The sequence below is a fragment of the Macaca nemestrina genome, chromosome 3, assembly GCF_043159975.1.
Source record: "Macaca nemestrina isolate mMacNem1 chromosome 3, mMacNem.hap1, whole genome shotgun sequence".
Lineage (NCBI taxonomy): Eukaryota > Metazoa > Chordata > Mammalia > Primates > Cercopithecidae > Macaca > Macaca nemestrina.
The window spans coordinates 84,134,225-84,155,293 of record NC_092127.1 but is presented as its reverse complement, the minus strand read 5'-3'; the positions used below and the strand labels follow the sequence as shown (position 1 = coordinate 84,155,293).

At 35.0% G+C, this 21,069-nt stretch overlaps 1 long non-coding RNA gene across 1 annotated transcript in view; it reads right to left on the bottom strand.

Annotated features, from left to right (window-relative positions):
• LOC105486313 (uncharacterized) overlaps positions 1–21,069 on the bottom strand; it is a 384,056-nt gene that overhangs the window by 345,118 nt on the left and 17,869 nt on the right. The window contains exon 2 of the long non-coding RNA XR_011621130.1: positions 8,855–8,886. This is a non-coding gene — a long non-coding RNA (uncharacterized lncRNA). The remainder of the gene's footprint in view (positions 1–8,854; positions 8,887–21,069) is intronic.

Here is a 21,069-nt window from a genome sequence, read left to right as displayed (position 1 = left end):
AGACTGGAGGGAATGGGAATATGGAGAAGTTCAGCTAGGAAAAAGTTTCAGTAGTGAACTCTGGCAAAGTCCTTTCCCAAGGACCTTTTCATGAAGGCTTTGGGCATATTTAATGTTGGCTCTTTCCTTCTCCCTGCCAGAGCCATGAAAGGATATTTCTCTGATAGTCCCCCATGAGAACCTGGCAGTACTGTTTAAAGAGAAGCCTAGAAAAGTGTGTAGCCTCCAAAAGTTTCTCACTCTCACATTAGTGCACACTAAGCCTCCAGCAGGTCATCAAAATTGCTTCTACAGGTTGTTCACAGCTGATCACTAAGCACATTGAGAGGACTGAGACAGGCCCTTTTTGGCAAGACAGAGAACTATTCCAAAGAGCAACTTTGGCTCAAGAGCTCTTCATTTGTCTGGCAAATCTTTCCTGAACGGTATTGTATTACTCTTCTATCCAGTGCTCTTTCCTGCCTCTCTCTTTCCACAGGTGTTGGGCTTACATCCTCTCTTCTTGTACCCTCCTTGTTTTGCTCTCTTTCTCAATAAATCTAATCTTGCCTTGGATTCTATTTCTCCAAGACCCAAACTAATGCCAAAGTATGTTAAAATCTAATAATGATGGTGAATTTTATTTCCCATTGTTTTGTCAGCTTTGCTTTATGTAATTCTGAGTCTTTTTGTTAGGAAAATACACATTTATGTCATTCTGACATTAAGTGATAGAATATATTTTATATTTATCATTTAATGTTCTTCATTCCTTCCTAGAGATATGAATTTCCATCTACTGTGACTTTCCTTCAGCCTCAAGAATTTTTTTTGGCATTTATTGCAAGACAGGACTACTAGTGATGAATTTTCTGTTTTTCTTTATCTGAAAATGTTCTTTACTCCACTTTGTTTCGTTAAGGATATTTTCACTGGGAATAAAATTTTATGTTGACTCTTCTTTTTTACTTTTTCACTTAACATTTTAAAGACATTTCCCCATCGTCTTTTGGTGTCATTATTTCTGTTGAGAAATCAGCCATCATTCATATTACCAGCCTCTCTATAAAATTTGTCATTTTTCTTTGGTTGCTTTAAACATGGGTTTCTGGCAGGTGGCCCACGTGGGGTTTTAATTTATTTATAGGATAGTGCTTGCTTAACTTTTCCTCCATTTTCCTCCAAATTTGGAGATTTTTCTGTTATTATGTATTCAAATACTATTTTTGTTCTTATCTTTTTTTTTCCTTTCTCTCTCTCTGCTTAACTTCTAGTTCTCTAATTGCACACATATTAGAATATCTCCTATTGTTCCATAGGTGATAAAGTTCTGTTCATTATCTTCAATCTTTGTTTCTCAGATTGGACAATTTCTTTCAACATATTTCAGTGTTCACTGAATCTTTCTTCTGCTGTTTCCAACATGCTCGTAAGCCTTCCATTAAAATTTGTAATCTCAGTTACTGAACTTTTCAGTTTGAAAATTTCCATTTGGTTCTTATTTATAGTCTTCATTCTTGGCTGTGATGTCCTACCTGTTTGTTAAACATGACTATAATTGTTTTATTATTGAATATATTCAAAGCATACCACACACTGTTTTGATATACATGTACTAGTGAAATGATTACCAGCGTTAAACAAATTAATAACCTCATTAAAGTCTTTGTTTCCTAATTTTACCCTTTGTGACATCTTGGAGTTGATTTATATGAACTGCTTGTCACGCAATGCACCATCTTATCTTCAAAGGCTGGCTTCCCTCTAGTTTCAGTCTTCAAATACTTGTTGTTACTAGTGATTTAAGGTTTACCCAGAACTTATGATTGTTATCTATGCCAGGGCTAGTTCAGTACAAGCTGCTCTGCCATGATCAAAACCTGAATTACCTCAATATATTTTGGAATTGATTATGTGAGTTCATTTTAGTAGGTATCAAGCAAGACCATAATGTGTCCTGGGAAGTCGAGTTTTATTAGGGCTCATATAATATCAGTATGCATACATGTATATTATTTTTAAAAGTATTATGTATTTTGGGATACACAGTGTAGCACATTGGCTAAAAATAGCTGCAGATTAATCCTGCACTCAGGGTTTATATTCCATATACATTCACTCATAAGTTTCTACCAATTATTTATAGCCAGTGTGTCCATTCTAATTTCTTAGTGTCTGTGCTGTAGCAGTTGTTAAATATGTTTAAACTTATTCTTTTCCATATCCACTGTCAAATCACTTCCCTTTTGCTAGCATCTATTTCTAAGTTCTTTTTTTTATTATTATTGTACTTTAAGTTCTAGGGTACATGTGCACAACGTGCAGGTTTGTTACATATGTATGCATGTGCCATGTTGGTGTGCTGCACCCATTAACTCATCATTTACCGTAGGTATATCTCCTAACGCTATCCCTCCCCACTCCCCCGACCCCACAACAGGCCCCAGCGTGTGATGTTCCCTTTCCTGTGTCCAAGTGTTCTAATTGTTCAACTCCCACCTATGAGTGAGAACATGCGGTGCTTGGTTTTCTGTCCTTGCGATAGTTTGATGAGAATGATGGTTTCCAGCTTCATCCATGTCCCTACAAAGGACATGAACTCATCCTTTTTGTGGCTTCATAGTATTCCATGCTGTATATGTGCCACATTTTCTTAATCCAGTCTATCATTGATGGACATTTGGGTTGGTTCCAAGTCTTTGCTATTGCGAATAATGCCGCAATAAACATACATGTGTGCATGTGTCTTTATAGCAGCATGAGTTATAATCCTTTGGGTATATACCCAGTAATGGGATGGCTGGGTCTAATGGTATTTCTAGTTCTAGATCCTTGAAGAATCGCCACACTGTCTTCCACAAAGGTTGAACTAGTTTACAATCCCACCAATAGTGTAAAAGTGTTCCTGTTTCTCCATATCCTCTCCAGCACCTGTTGTTTCCTGACATTTTAATGATCACCATTCTAACTGGTGTGAAATGGTATCTCATTGTGGTTTTGATTTGCATTTCTCTGATGGCCAGTGACGATGAGCATTTTTCCATGTGTCTGTTGGCTGCATAAATGTCTTCTTTTGAGAAGTGTCTGTTCATATCCTTTGCCCAATTTTTGATGGAGTTGTTTTTTTCTTGTAAATTCGTTTGAGTTCTTTGTAGATTCTGGATATTAGCCCTTTGTCAGATGAGTAGACTGCAAAAATTTTCTCCCATTCTGTAGGTTGCCTGTTCACTCTGATGGTAGTTTCTTTTGCTGTGCAGAAGCTCTTTAGTTTAATGAGATCCCATTTGTCAATTTTGGCTTTTGTTGTCATTGCTTTTAGTGTTTTAGACATGAAGTGCTATTTCTAAGTTCTAAAAGGGGCCACGTGTCACATTTCCGGCCATGAGATGTAAGCAGAAGCTTCCTGATAAAAGCAACACACATGACTTTTCTACCTTTCCACCTTATTCTTTTGCTAAATACTGGCATAATGTTCTGAGCTACTGAAACCATCTTAAGTACCTGAAGCAAAGAGTAAATGAACCTCAGTGATGCTAGTTCTGACACCAATGAGCTTTCAAATCAATGTCAACTGCTACTTTTCTCTAGACTTCTTGTTATGTTAAAAGATAAATACTCCCTTCTCTATTTAGGTTACTATTCACTAGATATTCAGCTACTGGCAAATGAATGCATTTCTAACTGATATGGTACCTGATGGGGTTGTTATATATATCATGTGTGGTAGTGTGTATAAAATGCTTAACTGAAAATCTAACACGTAGCAAGCCATCAATAAACGTAACTATAATTTTATCTACTTACTTATAACCTAATTTCTTTCTAACATTATTTGAGATGGTATATGTGAACACATATACAATTCAACAGGAAAAAATAAAATCAAAAGAAGAAAAGGTTAAAAAGTAAAAGAGTTACAAAACAAAAGCCACAAAATGCATTCCTGAGGCATATAATTGCTACAGATAGTTTCCAAATTTTGTTTGAATTTCCTAGTAAATAAGAAAAAAAGGAAACAGTTCACGTGTTTTTCTTCAAGGTCAAGTAACAATGTAAAAGAGGAATTAGAACTTGGAGACACTACATTTTCAAGATATAGTCTAAGGTCTGAGCTACTGCCCACTGCCTCAGGTTAATGGGCCTCAATAGAATACATAGATTTATGTATACTTGTATCTCACATCTAGTAGAGAAGGAGGAAATTCACTATAATAAAAGCAAATTTTCTTATAGTGAAAACCAAAAATTATCTAAAAAGTTGTCTACCAGAATAATTTTCGGCAATGATTATTTCCTTAAACATTTATCTTAATATTCTGAGAAAATTACAGCCTGGGCAGTTTCTGAAAAACTCTTATCAAAACTAACTCCTTTTATTTCAAAATCTATTTATAACTTTTAACAACTTTGCAATAGTCAAGAAAATCAACAATCATGTAAGAAATAGAGAAATACTCATGTATAATAAATGCCCAAACATTAAGGCAATCTTTTCAAGACAGAATGATGGGGGTTGGGAGAGAGAGGGAGGAGAGGGCAGGGGGGAAGAGAAGGAGGTAGGGGAAAGATAACTCTTAAGAGAAGCAATAATATTTCCTCTGTTAGTAAACTCTCTATTTATTGTGAAGAGTACATTATCTAACAAGGATTTGTAATAAGTCTAGAAACAGAAAATGTGCTTTAGGAAAATCATAACCTCTTTTCTTAAAAGAGTCTCAAAAGCAAGGGAGTACCTCATTTTCTAACACCTTCCAAAAGAAAATTTCAACATTACTCTTAAAAATTTTGGCTGATTTCTTATAGTGAAAAAGTCTTCAAAGCAGAGGGATCTGAAAGTTTGTGACTATTTATTAATTCAAGGTAACTATGAACAAGAAAATGTTGGATATCACATATTTTGAGAAGAAAAGCAGAGAGGAATGAAAGTTAGAACAAAAGTCATAGAGAAAAGAAAAGACTGTGTCTGATCTTTGGTCCTGGAGTTTTTCTTCTCCAAGTGAGTAGATAGTAATGATTCAAAGTTAAGCTTGCAGAAATTGGCATGCCCATTACATAGAGGCTAGATGCCCAAGGCCCCACCTCCAGACACCTTGAAACATTTGCCAAAATAGAGATATCACAGCTTAAATTGTGGTTTCATCTAAGTTTTCAAAAATATTTTCTTAAAAATTATTCTAGTAGGGGATTATTTTTTGAGTATAGAGGTATATTTGAATAAATAAATGAAACAGACATCAATTTATTCTGTTTCAAGGATGCTTCAGTGTTTAATGGAAAGTTCTATGGATAGAGTTTAAATCCTCACAAGTTTTAAAACATAATTTGGAAGCCATCTTCTTTCACTTCTTCTAATTCATGAGGTCAGGACTCTGAGGGCAGAGACCATTTGGTTTTCCTGAAGCCATGCTGTGAGAACAAGAAATGATCATGTTTAGTTATCACGACCTCCTGCAGAGGAGATGGGCAACCTTGAACTCTGGTGTCAGCTGCTCCAGACATACTTTGCTCGGTTTTATGAATGGACACAATAACTAAAAAGCATCCTAATCTGATAATTATTTGTAAACCATTTTACATCCACTCTGTTCCCAATTTAGGTTTTGAAGCACTTCTGTAGTCACTGAAATTCTGTAGTTCACCCTGCAGTGATATATTTTTTTCACCTTCAAAGAATATAAGGAGTGTTTCAGCCTACATTTTAAATATGAAGAAGAAAATGTGTGAAATGAGGAAATAAAAATGCACTGAGGCTTTTTTTTTAGAACATATACTTATATACTTTCAAAGCATGCGTATTTTAACGAATGTAAGCCCCATGAGAATACAGCCCTTGCCTATCTTATTCATCAATATAGTCCCAATAATTCTATCAGTGTCTGGCATGTAGTAGGCACTCAATAAATATGCCTTGACTAAATAAATATATGCTTCTTTTCAGAGATGCATTATTAGGCATCCAACCCATTTTTCCATTCATGCTAATGATAACCTTTAAAAAAAATAATAAATTAATCTGCTGCGCAACAGCCAAGAATGAGCTCAAAATTCCTCCCAGCTTCTCCTGACTATCCATCAGAGACATAGAGTATCACCTGTCAGATGGCTGTCAGACCCAAGCTGAAATAACTGCTGTCCTCTCCATCAACTTACAGCATTTATGCCTCACACCTTACTCTAAATTTGAGGAAGGTATTTAAGTTTTGTTTTTAAGGTAAACACAGAATTAAAGTAAATGAGATAAGGAGTAGTCTCATCAAAGAATTTTATCACTTGCTTTGCTTAACTATGAACTTTAAAGCAAGATTTGCAAAGAACTGAGATAAATGAATTTGTTTTCATTATTGATTCATTAAAGGGTACTGGTAATCTCTGAAAGCAAAAGAAATCTCCACAATTTTAAAGAGAATATTTAAAATGTACCTACATGTATGAATGAATGTATTCCTTTCTATCTGACTGAAATCTGTGATAGAATATTTATTTTTAGGAGCTTCTCAAGCTCTATACAAGTGGAAAATTATCTCAATCCCTGTGAACCTAGTTCAAGATAAATAACTACTGCTTTTGCCATGCTATCTCTACCCTTACCTTTTACCCATGTTTTACCTTGCAAAAGACACCCCCCACTACCTACAGAGATATATGAGGACACCACTTTAAAACCCCACTTTGGCTAAGCTGAGTGGCACTGGAGCTATATTACAACTGCGGTCCCTCCCTTCTCTCTCTAGTGCAGGCAGCAGCACTCAAGCAGTTAACCACCTTCTAAGTGTCCCAGTAATACATTCCTGCCGCAGCACTCCTCAGCTCTCCAGAATCGGATTTCTGAAAATGTCTCTACATGGAGACATTCACTTCCCCGCTCAGCAGAAAGGGCTGTAGTCAGGGCCAAGGAGAGTAAAATACGAGCTTACAAATGTGGGGCAGGACATACATTGTTTTGTTTTGTTTTTTTCTCTTTGACTCAGAGAACTCAAGCTTCTGCATGACAGTGTGAGACTCTGGCAAACGCCAGTCTTTAAAATGCACATAAAGGATGACAATTTGTTCCCTGAATATCACTGGCTGGCACAGCCCCTGAACAAATTATTAGAAAGTGTGTGGGTGGAGGAGGATTTAGTCCCAATTATTAACCTACTGGAAGCTATATATATGCAACTATAATCATATATACTCATTATCATATCTCCAGTTGCCTCCAAATGCTGGCATTTAATGAGTTAAAGTCCAATGACTATGGCAATTAAGGTTATAAGTAAAATACTCCTCAGATATTTGACTGAAAGTATATGCTTGCTCTTTGTACTTTGTAGGAAGAGCACAGAGAGACTGGAAAGGAAGGGAATGTGTTTTGGAGAGCACATTAAGCCAAAATAACATACTTGTTCTGACCATCCTGGATACTGTGACAATAATTAGGAGGAAGAATACCCTTCTGTGGGTTGGAAAAGCCAGGAAGAACAGACTTAAGTTAAGCTAGCATACATCAAAAATAATTGACAATGGTTAGGCTTCATTGTAGAGAAGCCTGCACTGGCATTGCAGCCACCAGCCCACCACCCACCTAAGAATTATTATTTGAAAAGGATGTCAGAGGATTATAGAAGATCCTTGTGTCTGCTCCAATTAGGATCAACACTTCTGCTGCTTGCTCACTGAGCATTCAGTAATGATGAAAACATATTGACCCCTGCTGGAAATATGTAGAACTGCAGGCTTTTACTCTGGCCAAATACGATTTAAAAGCAAGGCATCTTTTTAATTACCATTTACATGTATCAAGCCTCAGGGGTATGTGTTTGTTTGTTTGCTTATTTGTCTTAAAGAAGGTTTCATATCACAATGCCAATATGAAACTAATTTACTCATTGCAAAAATTATTTCAAAACATTTCACAAACCCAAGACAAAGCTTCTTCTAATGATACAGCTTTATATTTTTTGTACGGAACTTAATCACTATCTTGTTTAAAATTGTAGGCAACAGCCAATGAGCATCAAACTTGGGTCCTCTCTATTATTTTTTAGAAGTCTTTGACTTACTGACCTCCAAATATATTATTTTCAAAGAAACTTAAAATCAGGAAAATGTTCTAACACTGTAGGTAATTATTTTGTTTCCACTCTAAATACTATCCCAAGGGTTAAATCTCTGTGACAATTTTCTTCTCAGAATTTTCCGCACAAATAAAGACTCTAAACTTGTCTTGCTGTGCTAGAATATTAATCAGACACTCTACCTTCTAAGAATTCTTACAGAAAAGTTCAGGGAAAAAAATCTTTTCCAGCATATTTGGGGATTACCAAGTTTCCAGCTAAGTGCTTAGAGGACATGGAACAGTTAACTTATATGGCACATGACTTGCTATTTTGTGGGATGTACTAAAATGATGTAGATATTATAATTTTTGCTCTGTGTTAGGGGTTTTAGAGAGGAAGTACTTCTCAATATAAGTTAACAGAATAATTATCAACGTCAGCAGTCCCTATAAGCTCTCCAGCAGCACCTAGACTATGGCCTCTTGGCGTGTTCTATTAGCTGGCCCACTCATGAGGTTCAAAGCTTGGCCAAGACTGGGAGACCATTCTGTGTACAGATCAGTAGCCTGACTCCATATAATGGTTGCCACAGCACCCCTCAACTCAACCAACTGTTCTGAAAATGCTATCAGTTAAATGCTATCTGTAAACACTATCAGTTAAATACAAAAAAAAAAAAAAAAAAAGTTACAAGCTCTATTCTTATTCCATGAAGAGAAATTTGAAGAACATATTGTATTTATATGAGTTCAGTGGTCATGTTAATATGATGTTCCTTTCTTTTAAAACAAATAAAAAGCAGTTCCATGATTAGGGTAAATTAAGGATAGGCATACCTCAGAGATCTTGTGGGTTCTGTTCCAGAAAGCTGCAATAAAGCAAATATCACAATAAAGCAAGTCACACAATTGTTTTTGTTTCTCTGCACATATAAAAGTTATGTTTACACTATATGGTAGTCTATTTAATGTGCAATAGCATTATGTCTAAAGAAACCATGTAAATATCTTAAAAATATTTTGTTGCTAAAAATGCTAGCAATCATCTTAGCCTTCAGTGAGTCTTAACTGTTTTGCCCGTGGAGGGTATTGCCTCAGTGCTGATCCCTACTAATTGATCAAGGTAGTGGTTGCTGGAGGCTAGGGTGGCTGTAGCAATTTCTTAAAGTAAGACAACAATGAAGTTTGCTGCATAGATTGACTCTTCCTTTCACAAGAGATTTCTCTGTAGAATGTGATGCTATTTGATAGTATTTTACCCCCATAACGCTTCTTTCAAAACTGGATTCAGTCTCCTTAAACTATGCAGCTACTTTGTCAAGTCAGTTTATGTAATATTCTAAATCCTTTGTTGTTATTTCAACAATTTTCACGGCATCTCCCTCAGGTATAGACTCCATCTCAAGGGACCACTTTCTTTGCTCATTCACAAGAAGCAACTCCTAGACCATTCAAAATTGCAGCAATTCAGTCACATTTTCAGACTCCACTTCTCATTCTCATTTTCTTGCTATTTCTACCACATTCGCAACTACTTCCCTCTGCTGATGTCTTGTACCCCTTAAATTCATTCATAAGGGTTGGAATAAATCTCTTCCAAATACATGTTAATGTTGCTATTTTTACTTCTTCCCATGAATTACAAATGTTCTTAATGATATCTAGAATGGCGAATCCTTTCCAGAGGGTTTTCAATTTACTTTGCCTAGGTACATCAGATAAATCACTCAAGGAAGCTATAGTTTTGTGAAATATATTTCTTAGATAGTAAGACTTGAAAATTGAAATTATTATTTGATCTATGGACTGCAGAATAAATGTTATGTTCTCAGGCAGGAAAATAACCGGAATCTCCTTGTACATCTCCATCAGACCTCTTGAGTGACCAGCTGGATTGTCAATGAGTCATAATATATTGAAAGGAATCTTTTATCTGAGGAGTAGGTCTCAACAGTGGGCTTAAAATATTCAATGAACCATGCTGTAAATAAATGTGCTGTCATCCATGCTTTGTTGTGTTATTTATAGACCACTGGCAGAGTAAATTTAGCTTAATTTTTAAGGACCCCAGGATTTTCAGAATGCTAAATGAGCATTAGCCTAAACTTAAAGTTACCAGCTGCATTAGCCCCTAATAAGAGGGCCAGTCTTTGAAACTTAGAAGCCAAACACTAACTTCTACTTCTGTCTATCTAGGAAAGTCCTAGATGGCATCTTCTTTCAAGATTTTTCATCTTTCAAGGTTTTTTAATCTACATTGAAAATATATTGTTTAGTGTAGCCATCTTCACCAATGATCTTAGCTAGCTAAATCTTCTGGATAACTTACTGCAGCTTCTCCATCAGCATTTGCAGCTTTATCTTATACTTTCATGTTACAGAAATGGCTTCTTTCCTTCAAACCTCACAAACCAACTTTTGTTTGTGAGGTTTTCTTCTTCCAACTTCCAGCTAGCTTCCAATTTTTCTTCTGCAGCCATTTCACCTCTGTCCACCTTCACAGAATTGAAGAGAGTTAGGGCCTTGCTCTGCATTAGATTTTGATTTAAGGGAATGTTGTTGCTGGTTTGATCTTCTCTCCAGATAATTAAAACTTTTTCTATATCAGCAATAATATGTTTTGTTTTCTTATCATTCGGGTGTTCACTAGAATAGCACTTTTCCTTTAGAAACTTTTCCTTTGCATCCACAACTTGGGTACCATTTGACACAAGATGCCTAGCTATCAGCCTGTTTCAGTTTTGGACATGCCTTTCTCACTAAGCTTAATCATTTCTAACTTTTCACCTAAATTGAAAGATGTACGACTCTTCGTTTCACTTAAACACTTAGAAATCATTGTGGGGTTCTTCATTGTCCTAAAATCAATATTGCTGTGCCTTAGGAAATAGAGAGGCCTAAAGAGAGGGAAAGAAATAGGGGAATGGCTGGTCAGTGAAGCAGTCAGAACATAGACAACATTTATGGATTAAATTTACTATCTTATTTGGCCATGGTTCATGGCACCCAAAAACAATTGCAAGAATAACATCAAAGGTCACTGATCACAGCTCACCCTAACAGATAATGAGAAAAAGTTGTAAATATTGTGAGCATTACTAAAATGTGACACAGAGACAGAAAGTAAGCATATACTTTGGAAAAATGACAATAGACTTGCTCAAGGAGGGTTGCATGAAACTTCAAAACAACATATCTATGAAGCACAATGAGATCAAGCATAATAAAATGATGTATGCCTGTAACTCCTGATAAACTGATTACATAAGCAATATTATCTGGGTTTTGTATTTATAAGGAAACAAATTGAGTCAAAATACCCAATTGTGGAATTAACTCTACCCTATCCCCAATGCCAAGGGCATTGCTTCACATATCTGATTTATTAAATATTAGGCTGTATGCTTTTAAAGTAATAATATTGCCTAGCTTATGTCCTGACTTTGTCATTTTCCAAAAGTATTACTATGGGTAAGTCGCTTACTTAATTTCTCTAAGCCCTGATTTTTTCAACTATAAAATAAGGACAATTACCTCTACCCTAGTAAAAAAATGACATGTGATTGAGTCTGTAAATATTTTATAAAACTTTTTAAAATGTAACATAAATTGTGTTATAAGTAATACTGTAAACATATAAAATCTTGAATTAATTTATCTTCTTAGAGTCAAAGAATATTCCAAGGTGAAAGAAGAATTGGAAAAAAGAAGAGGTTCATAAAAGTGGTAGAACTGGAACCAAAAATCAATATACGGAGTTAAATGGGGAAAAAAGTTAATAGCATTCATTAAAGGAAAAACAATTTCAAAAGAGTGACATGGATTATTATTATTGACCATCTTAATCAGAGATAAGGACACACGAGTAGTAATAAAGAGGATATGAGTAATCCTTTCAACAAGGAATGAAAAATAGAAATTAGCTTGATTTCCCAGAAATAATATTGTCAAAAAGGCAGAAAGAAACATTGCTGTCATGAAGGTATTGCAAATAGGAAGCCTAAGGTAAAATGGCTGTGAGTCATAGAATTAGCCATTTAAAATTTCCCTGTTCATGACATTTCCATTTCATATTTGTTTCAGAAACAAACAAAAAATATTAATGGTAATATAGAAAGACATTTCAAGCCAAATTAATCATTCAGGATAGAACATATCAAATAAAAATGACTATTTGTATTACAAGGAAGACAGACTTAAAGTCAAAGCTCAATATTTCCCTGAACTACTCTAGGTTGCCATGTGATTTCTTATAGGTCGTTTTTAATAATGGACAAAAGATGAAAGACTGAGTGAGAGAGCACTTGTAATGTGTTTTAAAATGTTCCTTCTGCTATGAGCAGGCTGAGGTACTACAGTAATAAACAACACACTGCTTCATTTAGAGTCTTGAAACTGTAGTGATACAATTTAGAAAACATACCACAGCAAAACATCCCAAACACTTACCAGGGATGTTGACAAGACCTGTTCATCTTAGTCAACCAAAGCCCTACTTGAATAAATCATTCCATAAAATCTTAACACATCTTAGTGCTTTGTGTCAACTTAATTCATCCTTTAAAATGCATGCCATTTCCCATTGCTTATTATTTTCAAAAGGAAATTTCATTTATATCCAAATGTTATGCAAAAGATCTAAGTGCTCATATTTCATAAACATTGGTGTCTCCTATAGCTAGATATAACCCACCTCCAATTATTCAGTAAACAATGAGCCCTGTACCAGAGAAATATAAATTTACCCCCCAAAAAATTCTTCAATAAAACATCCAGTGGCAGAAACCATACAGGTGATCACTTACTTAACTGCTAGCTGAATAAAACTTGGCATGAGAAGCACATGGAAACTTTAATTATAATTTACACTTTTAAAAACTATATCACAAATCAGAATTATAAAAGTTGCAAAATTCATCAAAAAGAAAGGTATGATCATGACAGGGAAAAATCAATTCCACAAAAAAATTTAGTAACTTTAAGCCTCAATTCCAGAACCCAGTCACTTTTCCAATATCATTCTTCAGGCTGACCCTATTTCATTTGTGCTTTACCTTGATAATGACAATTAAGCATTATTCAGCATTCTTTACTTTTAATTCTTCTCTATTGTCATTTTAACTGTAATTCATTATCATAATTTAGTCATTATTTAAATGACTTCTTTGATTAGTGGTTTGGGGAAGCTTGGCATAATTCAGTGTGAAAAGTATAATGTGTGTGCTGTAATTATCTTAAACTGGTCAAAATCATTTCAATAAAGACAAAATGTATCCTTCTATTTTCACTCAATTATCCCATATTCTCTGTTTACATGAAATTCCTGACTATTGTACTTAGTAGGGAAAAATAAGAGAAAGTGTGAAGATTTGCTATAAAAGAGAAATTAGCCATAAAGTATTGCTCTATTTGAGCATCTTTTATTAGGCACTACTCTGAAATATATACATATGTATGTATGTATACACATACTCCTACACATATGTTTACATTTATCTACATATATCCATAGTATATGTGTATAATATATAATATCAATGGAGAATATGGGTAATATATAATATGTAAATTCATTACTTACACATAAAGAAGGAGAGAGCTCATAACCACTCTATCATCTAGCCATGGCAATGTACCTATCTCTTATAGGTCTTTCGAATCCCTTTACTTTTTCCATACCCACTACCACTAACCGCTGACACAATATCACTTGCCTGGACTTGCCTAATAATTGCCTGCTGAGACTGCCTCCCTCTAACCTAACTACCCCATACTAGCTACAATTCACCACAAAGCAGCTAGAGTGCTTCTTTCAAAATGCAAGGCAGGAAGTTCGATTAAGCCACCTACCTTAGGATAAAGATAAATTCTTCATGTGGCCTACAAGGGCCTGTATGATCTGCTTTCTACTTATGTCCCCGGCCCCTGCTTCCCATTTGTCCCAGTTTTGTTGGTTTCTATTCACTGTTCCCCTACTCCTGTTTTCACTGTCAGGGACACACCTCGTCACCTATGTCTTATTCAACTTGCAGATCTCATTTAGGCATCTTCCTTGAGGAAGACTTCTCTGACACCCCAACTATTTAAAATCCCCTTATTACAGCACTACCTCCCGCTCAGAATACTTCTCACAGTTATGAATTTAGATTACCTAATTTCATTCATTAAAAAATATTTAATGAACATTTTTATGGCCTTAGCCTACCCATCCACTGCCCATCTGTCCTAAATTTGTAAGTCCTTATTATAAGTTCTTTTGGCAGTTAAGAGTAAATAGACTTCACTTTAAAATACACAGAAATCTTGTTCTCAGGTTCTAAATCTCCCCAAATATAAAGATAATATTTTAAGGTTTTAGTTAAGAAACATTGGCACCCTTACTTTTTGTTTACTGCTTTTATGAAAAACATAAATGTTTGACACAAATATGACTGAAAACTTGATGCAACTGATTTTAGTTTAATTTTGAGTGGGAATAAGTATATATTCAATATTCATTTTTGTTATTGCATGAAAAGGGCCACCTTGCTATGTAGGTTCAAATTTAAAGATTATATTAAGAGGTGGAATAGCTCTGATATTTAAGTTTATTAAATATACCACATGTAAGGTAAAAAATGCATCTAGAATTAGAAAGGAATTTGGAGTCTTTATTTTTTATTATTCTGTGAACACCAGTAGGTATGTAGGATCAAGAATAAAATGTTATTGGGGAACATGTGACCCAGAAGTGACTTTTAATCCCTCTATTTATTTCCATTTCCTTCCCATGGGGGACTACACACTAGTAAATGTGAAAATACACTTATTTTTAGCATTTATGAAGGGCACTAAAATGTATTACAAATGGATATTAAATTAATCTAGATTACTAAGAGAGGTGTTAACCCAAAGGTATGATTTTCACATCAAAACAAATAATTTTTCTGGTATAAATCCAGTCTATTCCATAAATAAAACTTGGTCTTCTCATTCACTATTTTCTCCCTCTGGCTTAAAGCTACTTTTTTCTTTCTTGTCACCCCTGTCTAATGATGGTTTGCTTTGTGCCATCACACAAGGCTCTTATTCATTATGTCTTATAGAAGGAATGGATAGACAATTGCTTTTTAATTTTTTTTTATTATTTTGTAATTTCAGGAGATACTCTTTAAAAATATCTATTTTCTCCTATATATTGTAAAATATACAAAAATGCTAAGACTTACTATGGATTAATGCACATCTATGACACATAGTTTATACTGTCACTCAATTCCACTAATGCCTAAATATTATTATTGAAGGTTTGGTAGCATTTTACATCATTGTAAAGGCAAACCTCTGTTGCCCCTTTCATTCCTATCTGTATCCTATCAGCATGCTTAAAAAAAAAAAAAAAAAAAAAGGAAAGACCCTGGGAAATATAGTGAGACTTCATCTCTACAAATAATAATAATAATGAACAAATTACCAGGCATGGTGGTACACACTTATAGTCTCATATGCTCAGGAGGCTGAGGCAAGAGGATCACTTGAGTCTAGGAGTTCAAGGCTGCAGTGAGCTATAATCACATGGTTGCACTCCAGCCTGGGTGACAGAATGAGACATTGTCTCATATATATACACATATATATGAAATAAAAAGAAATAAAATGAAACATATGTTTCATCATTTTATTCTTTTCTATAATATTCTAACTTGCTTTTTCTCCAATTATCTCTTTAGTTAATTTAACATGCTTTTCTGAAAAGGGGAAAGTAGACAAAAGGAGTCCTCATGATTTGGAGACTTTCCTTATTACAAACACATGTACCTCCTCTGAAGGAAATACAAAATTTGAATTCTTAAATATGAAAGACGCAAAAATAAAATAGAGAAGTGGAAGTGTCATCTTTGACAATGACAGAAATAGAAATTAACACAAGGAATTCGTACTAGCAAAGACCAGACTTGAATCGAGTCAGATAAGATATACTCCCATAGGATGGATCCAGTTGGTGAATATTCTGAGCAGTTCTGCCCATGATCATAGAAACCACACCAATAGAGTGGAGATTTTTTTCTTTCTTTTCAGCAGCACTGTGTGTGCTGGGAACTGGGTGGGGTGAGATAGGGTGGAGTAGAGAAGGGAAGAATTTGTAGGCTGACTTTCACAATTTCAAGAGCAATTTAAAAGGAATTCATGGCAAGACTGTGGATGGTTCTCTTTACTTCAGCATATATTGAATGTTAAGGTTCTCAAATACTGTGCTTTTCCAAGCTTTACCATGAAGGCTGTTCTAGTTGCATTTTTCTAATATTAAAGAGGATCGTAGCATACGAAGGATCATTAATCTACAAATGAAATCAAATTGCGTTTTCTTAAACCCTTACATGTTATACAAATATAAAGTGGTATTATTTTTGTTATTGTTGTTACTATTATCTAACCAGGATCCTAGAATTATAAATTTGAAAAGTAAAGGCTTATCTTTTAACCTAATTAGTTTCAGTCTATCTCTTACATTCACATACACAAAAATTATTTCCTAGTTTCCCATATGGATTCAAATTCACTTTCTTCAGGAAATGCTTCCAATGTGAATTACCTCTTTGGTTGAGCATACCTTCTCGGGTTTTGGAAATCTGTACTATAGTTACTACGGTCATTTATGTATTGTTTGGCAAGTACTATTTCATGTGTATGTTCTGAATCCTCAACTAGAATATAAACTTGAAGAACAAACAATGAAGTTAAATGTCCAAGGAAAAAGAGTAGGCTGTGATATCAGAAAGCAAGTTAACTTCTACTTTCATCACTTCCTGTTAGCTTAAAAATGGACAATTTACTTAATCTTCCCAAACCTTAACTTCCTCATTTGTAAAATGTGGAAACCAGTAGTAACTAGCTCAGAGGCCCTTTATGAGGACTAAATTATTTAATGTATAGGTTTAGTTCAGTGTTTGGCACATGATAGGTGTTCAATAAATGTTGTTATTATTATTAAATGACTCAGAATTAAACATCTATTTCTTTAGATTCTTCTGTATTCAAACATAGCATCTATTATAGTACTTAATATTTAGTTGGTTCTAATATAGTGTATGGTTTTAAATTTTAAGGACTAAAGATTATTTATTGTTATTACTATTACCAGTCTTATTGGTAATATAATTCTTATGAACATAAAATTAGCAGTAAAATAATAATCTGATTGCAAACACGTCATGTGACATTCTTTTGTTTTAATGGATTTATCTAAAAAATAATTTTTATAAAAGTATCTACCTCTTTACCTTAAGGGTTATTAAGAGTAATTCATTTGAGTTATTCGTAGGATGAAAATTGCATAAATGCTGGAGACTTGAGATGGTGAATTCTGGGCAAAGAGTTCCTAGAGCCTGGTATGGGTTTTGAGCTCTCCAAATTAGATACCACAGACAGTTGTTATGTACTAGTCATTCATATATTTAATACATTTTCATTGGACACATTCCATGTGGCAGGCATTTCTCTGAGGGAGAGACGTAGTAGAGAACAAGATAGATGTGCTTCTGCTTTCACAGCTTAGAGAGGAGTGCCATTGAACAGGGTCTGCAATGGAGAGAGGGGCATGAAATGCTTACAGTTTTCCTAAGTTTTGAATATCAAAGTCAGCTTGCAAGAATGACAAAACCATGTTGAATTGATCAGGAGCAAACAAGAAATGCTATGTCACTAGGCTGTATTGAAAACTTGGACCCACCTGCTTATTTTCTGTTAATAGTCTTAATATGGATGAAAAAAAAATCACTAACCTCTCAAATAATCATTTGGGTGTGGAAGAAGCCTCCTGAAACGAGGAGGGAAGACTCTGAGAGAACAGGTTTCTCACAAACATTCCCTGCTCAGACTTGTTTCAGGCAGACTGAAAATTTTACAAGAACAGGTTTCTTATTATATCCCCTTTAGCCTCCTGAACTGAAATCAGCTGGCTGTGGATCATTAGAAAAGTATCAAGCCTTTTCAAACGTCTAGTAAAAATAAGAGTTTTATTGAAAGCTTTTTCCTCTAGTTCTACCCATATATCTGTAAGTATGCTTCTGCATAACATATTCTGCATATTTCAGATGCTTTCTTAATTTGCAGTCTCCCAAAATGTGGTAAGTTAAATCAAATGTCAAATTCAAACACCTACAACAAATAAACAGGCTTAACAAAAGCTTCTCTGGCTTCCCTGGACACGCTGATGGCAAGATTTAACCCACTGCTGAGAGTTCATGAAACATTTTAGAGAGCAATATATTTTAGAGGAAAATCTCCACAGATATTCCTGGGGAGAATTTCCAGGAGTAAGCAATGAAGTCAAATCCTTGCTGTATTAATTTTTTCTTAGTATTTCCAAAGACTTTTATTTGGGAAAAATTTCAAGAAAGAAAAAATGAGTTTAGCCTGTTCAAAGTTAAGACAGTATGACAGTATACTGGTTCAAAAACACATCCTGACTTCACACAGTTCAGAACCAGGCTAAATTTTCTGCAGAGTTCATAACCAGAGCAAGTTCTTAAGAAGCATCTGGAAATCACTGGCAATTAGAATGTATTTTTACCATTCTTAGTACACACCAGTGAAACCTCTAGGCCTTTATATTTGCTATGCCTGCACCTAGGATGCACCATTTCATACATAGTTTGTTTCCTCATTTCATTCAGTTTTAACCTGTAACCCTGTCCTTCAAGCCCTCCTTATTCATAGCACCCCATTTCTTCAGTAAGAAGCCTTATTCCTGAGTCATTCCTCCTTTACTGACATCCTAATTATGCTTACCACACAATTTTCTTCCTGACCCATTTGCCATTATGTAAATCTTCTAAGCAATATGTTCTCCTTTAATTCCTACCACCAATTTCATACCTGCCTAGCTTTCCAGCCAACTGTGGGAAGAAAGGGACAAAATCATGTTGGAAGCAATAGTGAGGTGATGTGCTTTCTGTCTTTTCATTACAATAGTTGGTTCTGATAGGATTCAAGGAATATATTCCAAATGAGATGTAGGATTCTACTTCTCTACTAAAATAAGCCTTTGGTATTCTTACATGACATGTGAGATGTTTTAAATTTTGCACATCTCCTAAAGGTCTATGACAAATTTCTTTTAAAAAAAAGTAAAATTAACTTTACCATGAAGAAACATGATAAACATTACCTCAGCCAGATGATCAAGGTTAATATCAACATAAGTCAGATTAATAGTGTGTACTGTATTAATTATATGCTGTGATGAGAAGGGCACTTTGCTTCCTTTGTCTTCTCAAAAGCACATAACTCCAGTCTAGCCATGAAAAAATATCATGACAAATTCAAAACAAAGAGAATTATACAAATTACCCAATCAGAGCTCCTCAAAACTGACAGTCAACAAAAACAAGGAAAATCTCAGAAATTGTCACAGCCAGGGGGGACCTAAGGAGACATAATGATGGAGCATAACATAGTATCATGCACGGGAGCCCAGGATGGAGACACAAGAGAAAAACCAGTGAAGTCCAAAGAAGTATGGAATTAATAGTAGTGACTCAATGTTGGTTTCTTAGTGGTGACAACAGTACCATAGTAATGTCCAGGGTTAACAATGGGAGAAACTGGGTGTGGGGTATATGCGAATGCTCTATACTATCTTTGTAACTTTTCTGTAAATCGAAAATTGTTCTCAAATCAAAAAGTTTTTTAAATGAATCTACAATATTCCAATTATATACAATAATATATTAGGAACACTTACAACTAATATATTTTTGTCCCTTGGGAACTATGTAATAATACTAATAAGAATAATAATAACTATCATTTATTGAGCACTTACAAAGTGCTAGAAGTATGCTAAGTACAACATATGTTATTAATTTATTTTATCTGTGCAGCAAGCCTGAGCACTAGATACTAATATCACTCTCCTTCTACATATGAAGAAACTGAGACAGAAATAAATAGGGGTGGGTGGCAGAGTTGCTGATTAATGTTGATAATCAAAGAAAGGACTACTCCACAATGTAAGTTTCACTATATGACATTTCTCAGATTACACAGCCATACTCAAATATTAGAGGGATTATTTCCCATAGAGGGTGCTGGTTAGAAGATTATAATAGGATAAACTATTCCTGACAGAGAAAGTAGATGGAGAATATAATCAGATTTTCTACCCTAAGCCTTGGGTAGATTGCAACTGCCCAACAGAAGAATACTATACAATTCTGGAATGGACATATGGCGAGATATTCAGTCCTAGGGATCTGAGGAGTCAGTAATTAAAGATGAACCAGGATTCATATAAGCCAGCTTTTACTTACAAATGTCGATTATACGCCAAAGATACGGAAATGGCTTGCAATAAGAGGGCTAGCTAGCCAAGAGCTGCACTCTATTCTTAAGTACTAGTTCAGGAGCCAACCTTGTTTGAAAGCCTGAAAATCAGGAAAATTACCAGAATCACTTTGGACCGTGTCTGCTGAAGAGAGATTCTGTTGGGGAAGAAAAGGGAGGCTAACAGAGTTAAGAACCAGAAGAAACAGAGAGAGGGAGGACACTCGGTCCTGCAGCAATCCATGCTCAGAAAACTGAGCAGTGGAGTCTGGACGATGCCTCCCACAAAGTCAAGGTCATCCTGGTACAAACAACATGGGACCAGAGAGAGAACAGCACACTTAGCTCATTCCCTTCTCACTCTGGTCAAAGTTTGTCCCAGAAGGCTTAATGAGGAGAAAACAGAGCAGATTTCAGGCCTTAGCAGCCCTTATCATTTACTCTGCTTAGAAATACATAGAAAATTGTGTCTGATACCAGTTACAAAGAATGCAACATTGCGACTCCAGTACCTACAAGAATGCCCTACATGTACTAATCCCTTGATAAATATTTATTTACTGAACAAATAATTCCAATAAATCAGTTTTTGTTTATTAAATTTCACATTAGATAACACCATCTAATTATATATTGATGCGTTCTATCTAAGTCAAAATTCTAATTCACAGAATGAGCGGGAAAAGAAAGAAGGAAAGTAGTACCATAATTTTTAAAATCTTTTCACCGTAAGGCTTATTTTTGGA